We start from the raw sequence: 19,748 nt of genomic DNA on the forward strand, positions 1-19,748 counted from the left end.
AGAAAAAAAAGAAAGCTTAGGATTGTGTCGCATTTTTCAGTGTGCGCGATGGTTCGGTCAGTAATGGAAAACGCAGCATAGCGATGAGCGCCGCGACGATGCGCTTTGGCGATGCTTGACCGACAGGCTGTTTCCAAACCAGCCCGCGTTTGCTCACACCAGGTGTGGGCACTGCGCGTGCACAGAAACCGAACTCACGTGAAGTAGAGGATCTGCGCATGCGCAGGGCAGTCGACAGCGCCACCGCAGCGGCGTGACGTCAGGGCCGCGTGTTGGTCGAAGGTATACTTGCTCGCACCTTACTGCACACGCGCGGCGCCGCGATGGTTGGTCTTTTCTTAGTTTCTTGTTGGAACCGACTTTGAATATATATTTTATTATATATGCTTTTCTATTTATTGATGTTTTCTGTAAATGGTCGCACCTCCAGCGTATAAATTTGTTAAGAAATGACGCGAAAACACGAAAAGCGATGCACGAAAGCCGACGGAAGTAATTTTAAGGGGGAAAAAAATTCTGTGTTTGTTTGTTTAAATTTACTCTAAAACCTGATCGGTGTCTACATACCAACGATAGAAAAACGAGCGTTAATAAAATAAATCGTCAAACTCTCGGTGAAATGTTTTTTTTTTCTATCCCCGGATTCATTAGAAAAGAACACCCGAAGAACGGGCACGCGAGCCGGTGAGCTTCTAAACTTCTCAAAAACCCAAAACTGAAAAAAAAGAAAAAAAAAAAAAAAAGGGGGGGGGGGGGGAGAGTGCATGTGTAAAGCCTGTTTGTGGGTCGTCCATTTGTTTCTCAGTCTCGGGTTTCGAGATGTAGGAGTTGCTCTTATTTGTGTTTCGTGGTAAAGATCGGAAATCATATATATATATCTATAAAGACATATCAACTTTCAAATATGCAGTTGAAAATATGTAGGACCTTTATTCTTCGTTCTTTTCCTGATTGGCTTCCAGAAACATGGGAAAACTTTGAAATCAGCATTATATGCCTAAAGGCATACAATGTTGCTTTGCGGCCCTGAATTTTTGCGAAGCAAGAATGCAAAGCCATATTTTGGTACGACTCAAACACTTTTTAGATATATTTTAGCGCCAGTTATTTCTGCTATTGGTACTACAGTACTTACTCGTCGCATGGCGCTGGCTCTACGTCAAATATTTCAGTATTTCTGATCAAATTAGCGTCATGAAATCAAAACACAGAGACCAAATTTACAGATGAAGAATGGCCAGACTGAAATAGCCCAAGTTCAGTGAGCAAAATGAGCTTTAAGTCTGCAAAGCAGTGTCTCGAAGCGTTTTCGAGCTATAGGAATATTACACGTGTTATTATATCTACGCCTGCCAGGGTCGTGGCGGGGCCTTCGGTATTCTCAAATAAATAAGAATCGTCCAGAAGAAAATTCGGAGTCGAACAGCGTGTGTAGTTTGTTTCAGTTCCATTCAAGTCGAACAAAAAATGGCTCTGATATGTTGTCGTGAGCGACCTATAACCTTGGCCTCTTGCAAGAAAACAACATTTTTGAAATTAATAAAGAACTAAAAAGTAATGACAGCTGAGAAATAGCTACGTACAAATACCGAGGAGGCACGGTAGAAAGGGAGATCGTTCCCCGAGACCTACCCCGAGGAAAAATATATTATGCGAGCGACTTGGAACTGGAAGTGAAGGTCACGATCGAGTCGACAGAGACATTGGGAGGATCGATTTGTATTCCCGTCGCTTCGTTCGGTCGCTCCGCCTCTCTCTCGCTACGTTTCACCTAATGATGCACCGCGGAGGACGCTACGAGTCACCATCAAAGCCAGTCCGATGCCGAGTGGGTGCCGCGTGATCTGCCGGAGAAGCGCAGTGAAGCGCGGTGAGCATAGTCACGTGTAATATTTACAGCGCTGGATTGGTAGGAGTGGCTCTTCGCGTCCGCTGCGATCCCTCGTAAAGTACAATGGAGTACAGCCGCTGATGTTCAAATGGACCCATTACGGGATCCCATTGTTGTTCGGAGGGAGGTTCGTTCACACGGCCCCGTTCTCTCACGTTTCTTTACGTTACGTATAAGCCATCGAAATATTCGTATCTCGAATGTCGCGTGCCAGACTATCTCCTTGAACTGGAGATAGCCTGACCAAAAAAGATGCCCCGGTAGCTTGCGGCGTAAGCATACCAAAGATTTCGTTACATAACGTAAGAAAACGGGGTTGTCTGAACCAATTCTTACACTCGACAGGTTAGACGAAGAGGGGGGATGCATGACTGAGCGTGTGAGGGCACCGCAGCTCGGAGCACTTGGAGCGAAAGTTCGCGCTGCAGAACCCAGGGATCCTGGGTTCAATCCCCACCCCTGCCCGTTTCGATCTGGAAGAGCATCGTACCGGCGTGCGGTCGTGTATCACTACTGCGTGGTGCACGTTAAAGACCCCAGGCTAGCAGTCGTACTGCACCGTCTATAGATTTCTCATCTACAGCATAAACCAGTGTCGCCACACCTCCAATGCGGACCGACCTTACGCTGTACAAACACGAATGGCGATGTTGTTTTGGTCGGACGGAGAGAAAGGGACGGAACAGCAGGGGTTACATGGGAAGAGCATTGTTGATCTGTTTCAGTTCTGGCAGTTCTGGCGTAGGCTCGCTGATTTTGACGGAAAATGTTCTTTATGCACGCGCGGCCCAAGCATCGCGGAGGGCAGAAAGCTGACGCGCGCCCAAAACTGATGTTCTTTAAAACATATACGACCGACTTTGTTTAGACATTGCCCCGTAGAGGCGCCCGGATCTCTCTAGGTTCCCCCTTGTTCTTCTCTATACTCAAAAAAAAAAAAAAAAAAAAAAAAAGGGGGGGGGGGGGGAGGGAAGGAGGAGAAATTTGCTTTTGATCTCCGCTGCGTGCTGTAGGTGCCGTAATCAGAAAAAAAAACATCCCATACAATTATATCGTTTACTTAAAAATATAAGAGCATGCTTTAAGGCAGCCGTGCATCAGCGTTGCCGTTATCGACTTTCACTATCTATTTCCACTTAGTTTCTTTCATTCAGTTTGTCACTATGGTAACTGAACTGGGTAGTGCCTTTCTAGACGCCTCAGTGTCCATGTCTCTAGAGCAGGTTTTTGCGTAAGCAAGTCGAGCTTGATCTCGAACTTATTTTATTTTTTTCCAAGAACTCGACATAAATCGACGTTCTCTCGTAGAGTGCCTCAATGTCCTTCTGTTTAGGATGATGCCATCGTTTGCAGTGCCCGATGCCGACAGCACCCGCTCACAGGAAAAATACAAAGAAATCGCAGGAAACAAAATGTCGCCGTAGCACAGTCAGCGCCACGAGCGCATGCAGGGGCAAGCTCTTTCACGCGCTTCGCGACAAAAAATAAAAATAAGCGCTCGAAACAAAATGGCCAGATGTCATCCCCCCGAGCAAAGCGCACATGAAGGCACCCTATTCTCTCGTGTTTCAATTTGTATCCCGTACAACAAACCCCTTAAAAAAAGACACACATTAGGCAACATTGGTCGTTGCTACTTCTTGGGTGTAAATCGTGTAATTGGATTCAAATCCTCGCCGGACGCCGAGACAGTTGAGCCGTGAGCGTGCAGAGCACGAGACAGCACGAGCCGTCTCGTGCACACTGCCGCCTGCCTCCTCTGAACTAAAGATATGGCGGCGTCACTCATAGAACGCTTACCGCTCATTCGCTCTGGAAGCGGATCCGCGTTCGGTTGTATAGACGCTTTGCAGCAGCTGTGCATGGGATCCGCCATAACCGCCCTTCAGTTCTTGTTTCCTCTTATTACATTTACTTCGCTTCATCGTTACCAGAGCGGGGCAGGTTATTGCCATTTTAGGTTCTACTGTGCCCTTCTCCACAGCATTAGCCTTTCTGGAGGCTTGTCAACGCCCGCTTTAGTGGCTCGCCATCTGGGAAAGACAAGAGAAGGTCAGCAATGGCGGCTTTAATTTAGCGCGTGTGTAAAGCGTCTATAAAGATCCAGTACAATTGCACGCGGACTTGATGTCATCGAGTGCGCGTGCGATTATACTGGATCTTTATACAACCGCGTTCGCAACCGCTTGGCGAACGCGGATCCGTTTCCAGTGTGAATGAGCGGCTAGTGCGCGTACTTTTGAAAAGGGGTAATTTGCCACACGAAAAGGCGCCCTCTGTGGAGACTAGTCCCTCGCTTCTGTCTCTACACGAAAGGTACACGTTCCAATCCCGCGCCAGCTTTGCACGGCAAAGAGCGAGTAGCGAGGGCGTGGATGCACAGGTTAGATTTCCAAAGACGTTTGCCCTAACATGGCCGCCTTAGAGCGAGAGAAAGAGAATGTGAATGAAGTGTGCAGACGTAATTTCCCAAATAACAGGTCGATGGAGTCATTTCTCACTCCGTCCTTGAGGAAAGTGCCACACAAGTTGGAAGACGGAGTGCCGTGCCACAAGCACGAGTGAGAAAGCGTGGTAAAAGAAAAAAAGAAAAGAAAAGAAAAAAGAAACCATAATATTAGGCCTCGCACTCGCGCCTAAACACGCGCCTACCAAAACACAGCGCAGGACCCTGTAGCCCTCAAGTTTTGAACAGCGCTCCTGGCAAGCAAAGTCGCACGTTTTAGGTCTCGTTTCAGTCGTGCGCCACCACGCTCGCTCACGTAAGTTTTATTATTATTTTTTTTTAATCTGCAAATACTGCCAATCTCAAGTAGGAATTATACAATGAGGTAGACGGCCTTAGAGCGATAAACTGGCAGCTGAAAGTGATCCCCAATTGGCCGCCGCAATGTTGCACAGTTTTGACCACTAGCCACGTGACCTTCTAGTTTTACGTATAGATTATAACGAAGTACCGCGCACAACTAATTGCTTATTGATCTTTAATAACAGTACCGACAAGATAAGTTACGTTTCGCTTATTTGAAGTCCAAAATGTGCGTTTACGACAAAAACTCGGGCTGTCTCGAAATTCCTCCGCTAAATGCCGTCAGCCGCCGTGCTGCATTTTGGGTTTTTATCGGAGCAAGACACTGATTTCTGGAGCTAACACTATGGAAAAATGGCTTATCATCTGTTTTAAATCGATCGCAATACAAATATCCGCTCAGTTTTGCCTAAACGCCTCAGGATTTGGTACGGACACGTGTCTAGTGGTCAAAATTGTACAACATTGCGGCAACTAAGGGGGGGGGGGGGGTCACTTTTGCCTAGTGAACGGGATACAAGTTTATCTCTCTAAGCACCTCTACCTTGTTGGAATTATAAGAGGAAAGAGTAGAGAATAATTAATTCTCCTTGCTAACACTTTGTAAAATCTACCAACAAAAACAAAGGAGTTGAAGATAAATCAAGACAGCGTTTAAAAAAAAAACCTGTAGGCGCGAGTCCACTGTTCTTTCCTTGATTTAAAAATATTTTTGAGCTGTTTCAAACCTCTTGTAGCGCGCGTGGACAGACGCAAAGAGAAACGCTGACAGAAAGTGCATAATGGGACGCGATAATGCTGCTTTACGTCACCATTAGAGGGTCGCGTCTTGAGGATGCTTTCGGAGGCTTGAGTACTTATTAGACAGTTTTAGTATAGCGTTGCTGGCTCTTACGTACACAATACGCAACAGTATAGCGTACACTAAAAACGACGCTTGAACCGAATTTAGTTTTGCGTGACGTTTCCGAGTGAACACCTCGCGTGATCTTGGTTAGATTTGCGCGAGCCGTAGCATTCCGCGTGCTTCTCATTTCCATGCTCCTGGAAAGAAATATTGAAAATGAAAACTTGTCCAATCATTTTATTTCAAATTAAACCAAGCCTCAGCTGCCTCGTCAAGCGCGCTTTTCTGCGGGGTATCGGGAGGCTACGAGTACGAGTGCGCAGCCAAATTCGATTACGAGAGCCTCCGTCAATCGTCCCGTGGAAACGGCACCTTTCATCAATGCTATCGCGCAATGAAATCCATGACCTAGTGATGTTCGGTGCATAGCGACCACTCCGGCGATTTCTTGAAGAATCGTTCGTCCCTCGGCGATGAAGTGTACAAATAGGCTTAGCGTTGAGCAGATCGCAGCGTTGACGCACATTGCGAGCGGTGAACATTTTCACTGTGCACCCCTTCAGCTGCTCGGCGATCTGATTCGATCGCGGTAGGTCCCGGAAAGAATTGCCGAGCAGAACTCCACGCAATTTAACGTAACGCTGAACTTCGAGAACACCACGTCGTCCTTGCTGCGCCAGTCGAGGTAACCGCCATCTTGAAACTGGCGCTCTCGTTGGGCCCGAGATTTCTCGAGAGGTTCCCGCAAAGCCCGGTAGCCCGCAACGCAAGATCCCTAGCGTTGCGTGCGTACGCAATACGCGAGCCCTTCTATTGCGTTCTGCGCATGCGCGCTCACGACCCGCAAGTTCCTTGCGTACGCAAAGCTATAGCGTACGATCCACTAAAACTGTCTATTTTCTGGTTCGCGTTTTGCCGCCGCTACAGAGCGCCCGGAAACAGGCCAATAGACCGATCTCACAGCTAGTTTCACTACGCCGCCGCTGCCACCATGCATCGTGGGAGCTGTGGTCTTTCTGCACGTGCAACAAGGCCACCGAGGGTCTGCGCGAGCCGAGCACGCGGTGGCACGAGATGTCTCATGAACTGGCGCCTGCCTCCTTTAAACTACAGTTATGGCAGCGTCACACATGCGTTGAACGCTTGTGCTCTGTTCACCCTTAAGACTGCAGCCAAAGCTACAATTATGAGCTGGCCCGCGCTCTTGACTTTGAGACGTGCATTTCCAGCGCGAGTGCTCGTTCTGCGGAAGAACGCTTCAAAGCAGCGACCTCGAGCTCTCGTGCTTGTAGCATTGGCTGCAGTCTCAGCTTAAGGGTGAACGGAGTATATAGTTCGCCTCACCTTAGCATAAACTAACTTCGAAGGCTCTGCAAGCGCGAGGGAATAGACTGCATTGACTGGTGAATTCGCAGCACGAATGTATGCAGCCGCCGAGGCTTCATTCAATGCAAAGAGCTCGTGCTTTTGGCGTGCGCGGCTAACAATAGTGCATGCTAAGGTGAAATAAAGTATAGTGAGATCGGTGTATAGGGAGTATTCACTGGCGGCCATATCCGTGTGCGCTGCTGCTGAGCGCGTGCTGACGGCGAGCTTCCCCAGTCCTTATGGAGCGTGCATTTAGCACCATCAAGGTTGCCGGTCTTAGCAGGCTATTAATGTGAGCTCGTTTTGAGCATGCGCTCTAAACATCGCCCTCAAATATGGTGTCCAGTCTGAAGCGGGGGTCACACTGCCTTTTAGCGGCGAAAAGTTTTGTTGACGCACTCATGTGGCTACCTTTCGTGACGTCATTGCGTTGCGACCAGCAAGTTCCATGGTGTTTCTAATGAGCATGGTGGAAGCTCGAAATCATAGCACCCTGAAACCAACACGGCCGACACCGTAAAAATTGAAGTTCTTACATTACTCTGATTTCCGTCAATGAGAAATCCTTTGCCGACGTCATAGTCGGCATTCGGCCAATCGTGGAAGGCCGACCCCAGCGACGCTTTTGATCGAGCACGTCGCCAAATGCACGAATCCCCGCGAGATCCGTGCTCTGAATGCCGGATGGTAATGTGTTCAAGGAAAAACTTGGCACGCAGAATTCGAACCACAGATATTGCGGCGACCCGCGTTTGCAGACTGTCGTTCTTAAGGTGCAACCCCACCCTTGGTTAGTGCGATTCTGAACCAACAGATGGCGGTGGGATCGCCTTCCAAGCCTGTTCATCAGTCCGAGAAGTCGTGTGTGGTGGCGCTTCGATACAGTGGGGTATTTTTTTTATATCCTGAATTTGACATCCCTGGTCCCTTGCTTGTTTTTCTCTGCACGACCCTTCTTTGGAACGCGCACAGCTGCGCCAGTTCACGTGCAAGGGGGCCAGTTGCCTACGCTCCGAGCTCACGTCTCTAGCAAATGTGGGCAGAACGAAACGCGAAAATCGTCCTGAGCCAAATGGCGAGACACGTGCACAACCAAACCCCCGACGCGTTGAAATATATAAAATTGCCTGTGCGCCGTTACCGAAGATTTCAGAGGCCAATTACACATATTTGAATATGATCAGATTTATGTTGACACGAATGAAGGTGACAAGAGGACGAATAGTGAACTGAAAAATAAAGGCTTAATCGGCGAACTTGTGCCAAACAAAAAAAAAAAAGTAGGGAAAGAGCGTCGAAGGCAGCAGAAAAGCAGGCGGCGATTCGGCAGCGTGACAAAGAGCGAGAGCGAGAGTGACTCGACGAGGTCGCCTGCAGCTGCTTATCTACAGTGCGTCACCATCTCGAAAGTTCGGCAAAGAAGGCAAAGAGCGTCGCGCGCTCGGGGCGAGGATGAACTGGCACTTTCGAGAACAAGAAAACAGGGCGAAAGTTATGCCTGGTGAAAGAATGAACGCAAATCTTCTAGAAGTCCGTTACTGAGCGTTGCTTTCTCGGCTCGGCGGGCGACAATATGACGGGCCGGCGTTTTTGTCGTGCAAGTGTTTGGCTCTTTGTGGATTTCCAGGAAAACGAGTTGACGGAATAGGACTTGGGTGTCAAGTTCTAGCCGAAACAATTAACCACTTAAAAAATAAAAAAATAAACTATTTTTGGGTGGTTAGGTGCCTCATTTAGGTAGCTGGGTGTTCATTTTGACCAAAACCACGAGACTGGGAAACAAAAAAAAATGACACTCAGGTTTAGATGTTGAGTTTGGTAAACCCAAAGTAGGGCTGGTGCGGGAGTCATATTAAAAAAATGCCGAGGTTAAAAATTAACTGACAGCAATAAATGATAATAATTAATTATCATTAATTCGTTATTATACTAATTAACGAATTCAGTGATAAATGCAAATGACTGGCCAGGCAAAGATTCTTGGTCTGTGGATAGCTTTCCCACAGTTTAAGCATAGTACAGGATATTACAAAAAAAAAATTACAGGGTCTGTTTTTTTTTACCGCATGAATAAACTAGGCATCGCCGAACGCTCATTTTCCGCCCGAAGGCAGCGCTAGAGGTCACAACCAGATGTTGAAGTTCAGCCCGATCCGATACATTATTCAAAATTTAAGTTATTTTCTGAAACGTTCGTTGGGAAAATGGCGGCCGACAGAGCTTTCGAATACATGCGGCTCTATGGCACCAGAAACCGAAAACGGGCAAAAATGAGCTTCATTTTCCCATTGAAATTTTCAGAAAATCACTTACAACTTTTGAATAAGGTGTCCGTTCGAGATAAAGCTTTGGCATCTGGTTGTAACCTAGCGCTACCTTTTGGCGGAAAATGAGCGTTAAACAATGCGTAGTTTATTTTTGAGGTAAAAAAGAACAATTTTTTTTTGTGGCATCCTGTACCAGTCTTAATTTGGTGATTTGGTGATTTATGCGCGCAAGTAGTGGTGTGCAAAAATGAAAAAAGAAGCAAACGGGTACAGTTTGACATTGTATAAAATATAGTGTAAGCACTCACATGGTACTTAAGAGTGAAACAGCCCTACATTTTGCACTAGCGTTGAGTGTATCGAAAGTTAAGGGTGCATCAAAGGCTAAAGCTTGTACACATATACTGCTCAGGCCATTATGTTTGAAAGCTCATAGTACTTTATTACCCTCAGATTTGGTGTAAGTCCTCTCCTCATTGCTTACAAGAAAAAGAAGGTAACATTCTAAGCTTAGGTTGATAGAAAAACTCCACCTGCTGACAGCTAACAATCATCTCGGCGCCGATTATGAGTATTCACTGCATTCCGACGGTCGCGTGCCTAGAACGAGCTTTTTCCCACGTGAATTTATGCAATCACAATTGTTCTTGACAAACAACAATGTTTACTCAGGCAAGTGGACATATCTGAAGCTTATAATATTTTGTATTGATTGTGGCACACGTGGCAAGTTGCATAGGCTTTTTTACAATCGACGAAATAGAATGCTCCTGGGTTACCTTGGTCTCAAATGCATGTAGCACACAAAGAACACGAACTGAATTGCAGTGGGAAACGAAAATAAATGATGATAAACAAGCGTGTAGTCACGCGAAAACTGAGGGCATTGCACATATACAGAAGATAAGCTTTATTTCACTAAATACACTACCAATAAAGTATTTGGTTTTACCCTGCGAGCGAAGCGGAACATACAAGTGCGAGCATACTGCCCTGAACTATACTTCCAGTGAACAAACGCACCATCTAAAGCATCGAGTTCGTTTTTATAGCTCTTGGTAAGCTCAAACCTTTAAAAACACAATTCTAATAAATTCTATTATTTTAATTATTTTTATTAAGTGCGCCTATGTGTTTTTCTTTGTCTGTTGCGTTCACGTGCCATTTTCTTAGATATATAATATTTTTCCAGAAGTCCGACACCTATAGTCTGGTTCATCATAAGTAAGGGCCCAATAATCAAAGATGTAGACAAAAAAAAAAAAAAACGCGAACAAGCAAACACACATTAAAAATGCAATGAAACGGCACATTCAAAACTAGTCGTTAGTTTTTTAGAGAGCAGCAGTTTCGTAGGGCAACATTGTTACCCGTTGAAGGTTATAAAACGTGGAGTACAACTGTTAGCTCGGAGTCTTTAACGTGCATTACGCAGTATATGTGGTACACGATCGCACGACGGTAGGATGCAGATGGGCGACTGAACCCAGGGTCCCTGCTAAAGCCCCTTGATAAAGGCGTTTTCTGCAAGTACCGCCAACCATTGTTGGGGAAACGCGCAAGAGACGTGCTACGAGCGGGTGCTCCGCCGCCATTCGCTTTCAAGGGCCAGTCATTTTTGTGCTGCGCCGCCATTTGCCTCCAAGGGCCACTTGAGACACGGGCCTCGTGCACTGGCACCTTTGAGGTTATTTGAAAGACCAACGCAAACACATCGAGGGGATTTAGTCCCTACACGTTCCGCAAACGTTGGGTTCCGAAGCGTGAGCTCCGCGCTTTGAACGGAGTTCGCGCTCGAGCATTTCTCCACGTGCATGCTCTGATCTCCGGTGCCACAACACACTCGGCCAACGATCCCCGCCGCACTTGGTTTAGCCTGTGAGCTAAACCAAATGAGCTATGCTTAGAGTATCGGCACTTTTTTCCCCAAAATTATTGTGGGTGCAGCCACCTTGGTGGTTAGTAACCAATCAAACGCAACTGCCGATCGTCATGATTCAAAAGTTTCGGTGTCAGGCAGCTCGCGTAATATTGCTTTGCTTTGTCACGAACTGTTTAAACATTTGCGGAGGACGGAAAGGCGTTTCCTGTGATTTCAAAAGCTTCAGATAACTGACAACCATTATTTTAAGCACCAAGATGTCTATGAAGCGTAACTTACTTAGTTGTTCTAGTTTAGCCCGACCGCATAGGCATAGAAAGAGAACAAACAGCTTGACCTTGCGCTTTTGGTGCTGCTTCAGTGGCTTTATCAGCCCGTATCGTTGGCTGCGTTCCGAACTAAGGTAAAGCAAAGCAAATATTCAGATCTCAGGGTTTCACAAGACAAACCAACAAAAATCACTTAACAGACCCCAATAAAAAAAATTGCGGGTTTATTTTGACTAATTGGAGATCTTTTGACGTGCAACCGAAATCTCAGACTGTCCTCCGTCGGATTGCGGGCACCTCGGCCGATATTTAAACCCAACAAATATATATTTATGGGCCAGCGCGTTGGCTCAGAGACACTGAGACGATTTAATGCTTTGTGTTTTGTTTTAATATCATTGCCACTTAAAGGGGTTATGACACGCCAAAAATAAAAGATAAGATAACTATACTGCTAGGACCCATTTTATGTTCCTATAATCTCTCTAAATTTTGTTTGAAAATGGCCCGGTAGTTTCTTGGATAAATCGATTTATATGCGGGTTCCTCGGAGGGGCGGACCGGGCGGAGCTGGAGGCCGTCTACGTAGCCAGCCTCTATCGCGGTGTCTCCTTGCACGCACTCACAGACTTGGCTCTTTTGGCGTCTCGAGCCTCAGCTTCCTCGTTTACCTTCTGTGTTTCAAGCATGCGGTCCGGGACGATTACGTCTACAGCATCGGTCGCTTTGTCAATGTGTTCGTCATTGATCGCAGCAGCGATGAGAGTGATTGCTATCAATATATGTTGGAAGCTGTTCATTTTGACTGCGACCCACCGGCGACCAGCTCCAGCGACGACGAGTTACGGACGAACTCGCCGTGGTCACCGTCGTCCGGGAATATCTCGCAGGCGCATGCAAAGTGGAAGGTCAACGGGCCGGGGGCGAGAGCTAGAATAGCTTTCGGGTTACCGAGTTGCGTGAGCGGATTTGATCGTACCGCGGCGAGGAGAGCTTGAGCGATCATGGGGGCGCCTAGAATGAGAGAGCGTTCATGGTCACGTGGTTTATGGACACCATAGTGTGACTGACTTGGGCAGTGTTGCCTGGTCGCCAGATGAAAATGATGAAAATTCGTAAATTGAATATTGCACTTACCAGAGCTCTAAAAATTGCGTAACTTGGTGTATACACTAACTAGCCTATGAGAATTCCATTTCAAGAATAATCTATCCGTTTAATTTTCGTGTCATAACCCCTTTAAAGGGACACTGACAGGGTATTTATGCTCGCCGAGGTTTTTAGTTGTACGTGACATATGAGAGCTCAACTACCCAGAACAGAATTTGCGGCTCGAAATTCGGTTTCTTTCCGCCCGAAAACCGCCGATCAAGAATTGGCCGGTTCGAGTCTCGCTCACTTTCTTTTTCGCGGTCACGGGCCGTTTTCTAAGGTATCGATGCGACCACCAAATTTAATCAAAGTCGTGGGTCACTGAAGGCACACACTCAATATTAAAAATAGAAAAGAAATATGAAACCCATTTTTTTTGGCTTCTAAAAAGCTGTAATTACGTTGATTGAAAAAAAAAGTTCCACAGACAACCGGAAGCATTCTGTGCGTTCGTCGTTTCGCGTATCGTGGGACTCGCGGGGACGGCGATGGCAGCGGACGACGGGCGTGGGACCTCTATTTCAGAACTGTCGTTCGCGGTACCGGCGAATTCTGTCTACCGTTAAAAGAGAAATTTGGGACTGATAAAAAAAAATTGGTATTCATCCCGTACGACACGCCCGGCCACCAAGCCGATTTGCACGAAGACGTCGCCGAGCCGTCGCTCCCTTCTCGTGGCTGAAGACAACGCTCGCGCAAACGTCAAGCACGACGTGTCTACTTCGAGTTGAATATGCACGCGTACGATTTCTTTACTAGTTGCGAATGTCCCCAAAGCGTGGTGCTTCCCGACTTCGACCCGGGAGTGCTTTTGCTAGAGAAAAATCGACAGCAAACTTTCCAACTTACAGTTTACCGGCTGAATTATTACTAAGGAAAGAGATCCAATAGAAACGAGATGCCCCAGTAGCTCAGTGGGAAAGACGTCCGCTTAACACGCGGTAGGACCGAGTTCGATCCCCCGTGAATTTTTTTTTTCAAACATTTTCTGATGTTTACATATCTTTTTCTTTTTTTTACAATCATCACTGAAGAAACGAACAAAAAAAATAACAAACAAATGTTGTGGACGATACTTCGCTGATTTAAACGGTATGGGATTTCCGTTTTGACACCTGTGAACTCAATGTAATCACTTTCCACAAAATGCAAGGAGCATATAAATCAGGTAGCGTCCGCTTTCCGAGGTGCCCGTAAATGTTCTATAGGAATTGCAGCCAGCCATTGGTCCCGATCCCGTTGATCTTTCGGAAACTCTCTCGCACAATGCCACTTTTTTTCGGATGCAGGACATGTGAGCCAGCTCTTCACGCAACATCTTGGGTTTATTCTTTTCGGAGCCGATCATGGAAATTCACCACGGGCACTCACTACTCATCTCGAACTCCCCAATGTACAAAACAACTCATCTTGGAGTACAGAACAACGAGCGGAACAAACATAACTGCAAAAGAATGGCACGGCAAGCAGTTCCCGCACGCCGCATCGCACGCCGCATGTCGTGTCGTCTGCTACCGGAGAGGAGAAAAAAAACAAAAAAAAAAAACAAAAAAAAAACAACGCACGGTCGGGTGTAGCCACGTGACTTCCGCTAGTCACACTCTTCTCTCCACTTCTCAACCTCCGTCGGGTTTCGGTTTCGGTTTCGAGCAGTTGCGTCTTTTGGCTTTATTAAAGAAATACGCTACTCTGTTGCAAAATATTAATTGGGTAGTCCTCCGACACCATAATAAAGCGCCTGGCAAAAAATGAAAAAAAATTTTTGGGGGGTGTCAGTGTCCCTTTAAGAGCCACCGAGGTGGTTTTTGAAACAAAATATAGTTAAACCATTCCGACAAGCATAGTTTGATTGCGAAAATGGTGTTTCCATGTGATAAAAACTTTAAAATATTTTTGCATACGTGGCGGAATCTGAAATGGCAGAATGCATTTCATGGCGCCCATTTCATTTGGATCGCGTCGGGAATGCGTACCGACGCACATAGAGTCACTAAATGAGCTGCGCTTAGAGTATCGGCACTCCGTTCCCCGGCATTGTTGTGGGCGCCGCCATTTTGGCTCGTATGCAGAGCAGACGCAACTGCCGATCGTCATGATTCAAAAGTGCGACTTCCTCAGATTTAGATTCGTTGTTAAGAAGGTCACGCAATACTGCTTTGCTCTGTTACGAACTGTTTAAACATTTGTGGAGGGCGGAAAGGCGTTTCCTGTGATTTCAGATAAAGCTTCAGATAACTGGCAACCATGATTTTAAGACACAATATGGCCAAGTGTCGTTACTCTGAAGCGTAGCTTATTTAGTGGCACTAGACGCACAGTAGAACGCGCGCAAAAGTAGCTGTGGTGCACCCGCAGCCTCGCGCTGTGTTTCTGACATCTGTGGCTCGCTCACTGCGGGCGTCCAGGCATCTGACACCGTGACATGTGGCGATATTTCTGTCTTTCACGTGGCGTTCCAAGCGGCACACGACGGAAGATGCACATCAAGCTGTTCTTGAACACGTGTCGCCATCTGTACTTTATATTAAGAAACTACAATTTGCCGTAACTTAATGGGAAAAGTTTGAGGTCTTATAACATTTTAACGTGTAATATATCAATATGGAAGTTCAGGAAAATGCAAATATTGAAGGATGCTTCATAATTTAATGTCTCGTTATTTTGATTAGTTAACGTGATTCCGTTTTTATAGCGCCTTAAAATGATATCATTTTAAACTTTATTTTTTATTTTAAAATATACACTATCTGTACAGCTCGTTGCTTACTTTTTTAATTTATTACATGCAACCAAACTCTCACGTAAATTATCGTGGACAATGGGACGTTATAACTCGAGAAATAATTTTTTCAACATGAGACCGCGGTCTATTAAAATATAAATTATTAACTAACAACTAAAAGTAATCGTAATTTTGAGACATTAAAAGATTGTCGAAAAACAGCTCTTTAATTTGACATTAACTTTATAACTGTAAGTTACATAGAACGAAAGTTATAAGCCGTCAAAAAAGCACCAAAACGTCCTGCTAGGTGGGGTAGCACCTTATGATGTATGAGCAGTGTGGCAACGGCTTTAGAGGAAAGCTCCCCATTTACTGGCTGATCTTACTTTTAAGCGACCTTACTCAGAGTATTCAAGAGCACTGTCAAAATGGAGCAATACATTTCTGATGATATAGGCTCGTTTGATCTTCCAACTATACCTCCATGGAGACTCGTCTCTCCCCGTTGTGGCACTTGACATTCAGGGCGTCAAGAGTAAATCAAATACACCATTGCTAGTGCTTAAGCAACTCACTTTATCCACCATTGCCTGTTTGCACGCGTCAAAAACTCACATATATACGGACGTATCATGTGTCGAAAATAGTTCTACCGCAAGCATTGTGATTCCATCGTATGTCACAACAAGAAACTTCAAACTTAGCCACAAGACATCTACAAAAGCGACTGACCTTGCAGGACTTCATCAAGCCGTTCGATTCATATTGACAAAGCCACCGCAGGCATGGACGGTGTTTACAGAGTCTAAGCCTGCACTCCAAAGCATCTGCACATACCTGCGACGAAGTGAAATGAACAAATTATTTTCAAACTTTTAAGCCACCTTCAGAAGTGTATTGATAGGAGACACCCTGTTGAGTTCCAGTGGATTCCTGGACACTGCAAGATACCTGAAAATGAAGCTGCGGATGGTGCTGCGACTTCCGCCCGTACCTTATTTCTCAAGGTCGAAATACCCCACTCCAGAAGCGACGTCACTTCATTGATTAATCTCCACGCCCGAAATGCAACACGAAGTCTCTGGAAAAGCTCTGCACATCATTGCCCTTCTCTATATCTACTAGATTCTGACCTAAAATACCGGGTGTCACGTAACCTTCCCAAGCGAACTGAAGCTGTTATACGCCATTACGTCTGGGCGTTTCCTACACACAGGAACTTCTGCACCGAATCGGAAAAACACACAATTCGAACTGTCCGGGATGTGATTGTGTGGAAACTATATCTCATTTATTATGTGAATGTGCACTTTACGATGCAGAAAGAGAACTCCTAAAGAGCATTCTTTCACATCTAGACGACCGGCCATTCACTACGTCCAAAATACTAGGGGCCTGAGACTCACCACTTAAGGAGGAGAAGGCCGCAAACGGCCTTCTGCGATTTTTATCAGAAACTCGCCTCGAGTTCTGTTTGTAAAAAGCGATCTACCGTTCATTATTTGTTGCCGTATAGAGGGCTATCCGTTTTATAATTCCTGTAAGTGTACATGTGCGCAACTGAACTTCGCGCTGGTGCGTACAAAAACTCGAGTGTTTTGGGTGAACATTGGCGACTAGCCAGCACGCACTTTCAGTCTCAGTTTTAGTGCCATATTGGAAACTGCTGCAGTCTCTCAATTATTGATTCTGCCCTCACAGTGTTAACGTGGGTGCTAGTATGTTACCTTTATCTACTCTACTCTTTCTTTCCTCTTTTTTTTATCCCCTCATCCCCTTCCCCAACTCAGAGTAGCCAACCGAGGCAGGCCGCCTTGGTTAACCTCTCTGTTTTCTCCTCCTGCCCTTACCTTCTTCTTCCCCACTGTGTGACACAGTGAAGCGCAAGACACCCGACGCGCCGTGGAACGGTTCGGAACTATCTTTTAATTGCGTCGAACTGTAAGACGTGCAGGTTCAAACGCAAAAATTCCTCACTTGACTTCGAGCAAATTCCATTGAAAGGAAATTGAAGCAGATCTTTATTTGAGGGAAAACACTTAAATCGTTTTCATTTGGCCTCCAGGATCGCGAATATCGAAATTATTTTTTCAATTTGGTGCACAGAGGCTGCAGAAAATCTGTTTCAAAGTACCACTGAAACCCCTCCTTCAAGGAGCGTGATGTCATATCCAGAGTTTTCGGAATTTCCGCTTTCGCGCATCTTCAGCGCCTATCAAGGATATATGCACCCGCAATCTTGCTAATTTCAGAAAGGTCAGAAAAAGACGTCACGTCTGGTGTTATAGTACTCTGTTTCACCTTATGTTGTACCGCAGGAAAGGCTGTGAGCGCGAGCTCCTTGCTCTGGGGCAGATCTCGGCGGCACAAACTCTCGTGCAGTAAAAGCAAAGATGAAAGAGCGTGTTGGTGAAAATATGGGAGTCAAAGAAAGAATAAAAACACTTAAGGACAAGGACAGACAGCACAGTTCTTTCAACTGGCAACACACATTTTACTCAGTAAAATGTGTGTTGCTTTACTTTACTTTACTTTACTTTACTGAGTAAAATGTGTGTTGCTAGTTGAAAGAACTGTGCTGTCTGTCCTTGTCCTTAAGTGTTTTTATTCTTTCTTTGACTCCAGTAAGGGCAGCTGTCAACGCTATGAGCTCGCGCTTCCAGCCTTCGCTGCGGTACAACATAAGGTGAAACGGAGTATAGTGCGGGGGAATATGCCTGGTAAGCTTGCAATTGCACGCTCTGCCTACACGAGCGACACGCACTTGGCGACCAAAACATATGGGTATGGCGTAACGACTAGGCGACGAGGTTTATCGTGTTCTTTCGCGTTCAGTCACATATTCAGGGAATACGAACGTGATATTCAAATTAATGGGATAAAAATACTCCAGAATTCAGCTAACTTTTTTTAAGAACTAAAAATTTGCTAAACAAGCCAACAAACATCACTGATATAAAACCCTAATATTGTGCAAAAAAAAAAAAAAAAAGAAACAAATTCGCGAAGTTATTGAATCTACAATTTTGGCCCACACCGTGTTCTTCAAAGTGAAAGTTTCTAGCAGCAACAGTGAAAAAGTGACTTCAGCTGAAGGCACGGTTTCAATCTCTGGACTGTAGACTTTTTTACCAACTTAGGACGAGCAGTTTCATTGTGCCTAATGAATGCCTTGGAAGCTCGCTCCAGCACCGCGCGCAGCAGCAAGAAACAAATGCTCGGCATAGTTCATTTCTAGACTGCCCGCTCAATCTCCAAGCCTGCCTTTCACTGACGTCACGGCACCGAAAAGCGAAGCTAGTATATTTGAATGTTGATTTAGACATCATTTTCACTTGCAAATTAAGCAATACCAAATAGCATACCGGAAAGGGTAAAGGCCGATGACTCCGAAAATATAGTTATTTGGAGTAGCCAAAAAAATTGCAGGAGTAGCCTTTTAAGCACATTCGTGACAAAACACACGAAGGCACGTCGGAAAGTTACATATTGCCGATACACAAATCATGCGTACTGTAAAACTTGGAGGTCATGATCTGGAGACGCTTCGCACGATACATAGGCGGATTCGTCGTCTATCTCCGAGGCCGCGTGTTCGGGTTGTGTCGTTTAAAGCCTCTTCACACGGGTGTTCAGCGAAAAATTCTTGACGGCTCTCCTTATTATGGCAGCCTTTTGGTCCATTGATATTGGGCTTACAATAGCAGTGAGCATTGCAGCGGTTTTTGCAATGTAACACTCTGTTTCGGCTGTTTCATGCGTCCTTGAAGCATGCAGATCTGAACCACAGTACTCCCTCGGGGACGCCTCGCGGACACCCCGTGGAGAATCTGCTGCCTACGGACCCCCATACAGTTGGCGGGTTCGACCTCGGGCCGAGGTGCCCACAATCTGACGGAGGCTTATTGCGTCACCGAGATTTCGGTTTCACGTCAAAGTATCCCCAGGCGGTCCAAATTAGTTCCCACTCCTTCGCTGGGGTGTGCTATTTGTTTGCTTGGCAAGTAAAAGTTAAAACTTCCAAATTTGACTTTGGTCGATTTGAGTTCTTTGCAGTAAGATACATGCAAAAAAAAAAAAATAAATAGAAAATATAACAAAAACTATTAAAATGTGTAAACACGCGCCAGAACGCGATAGGTCATGCCGCCATGTGTAAGCGGGTTGTCACGACACAGCAAACATTCCACTTCAATAGTATATTACATAGTTCGCAAAAGGCGAAAGGAGGACCTCATCGGTGCTTTCGAATCTCCGAACACGAAACCGGGGCATGTCCTCATCGCGGACGGTTGTATCGGTCAAAATAATTGCGGCCATCAAAAGCAGATCTCGAACCGTATATATCTCGCACTGATTGAGCAGTCTTTTTTGAAAAATGATCCCCGGACGTCTTGTCTTCGGAGAGGGCGAAAAAAATATAAACAAGAAAGAGCACACACGGATGGCGTGTCCTGTTCGGCGGGCAGTCCGCGCGTCTCAGCTGTCGAAATGCCGCTCGCAGTCGGAGACTTCGGCGCCGCGGTTGGTCGCCCCTT

Source organism: Ixodes scapularis, unplaced genomic scaffold (genome assembly GCF_016920785.2).
Source record: "Ixodes scapularis isolate PalLabHiFi unplaced genomic scaffold, ASM1692078v2 PGA_scaffold1__304_contigs__length_218370807, whole genome shotgun sequence".
Lineage (NCBI taxonomy): Eukaryota > Metazoa > Arthropoda > Arachnida > Ixodida > Ixodidae > Ixodes > Ixodes scapularis.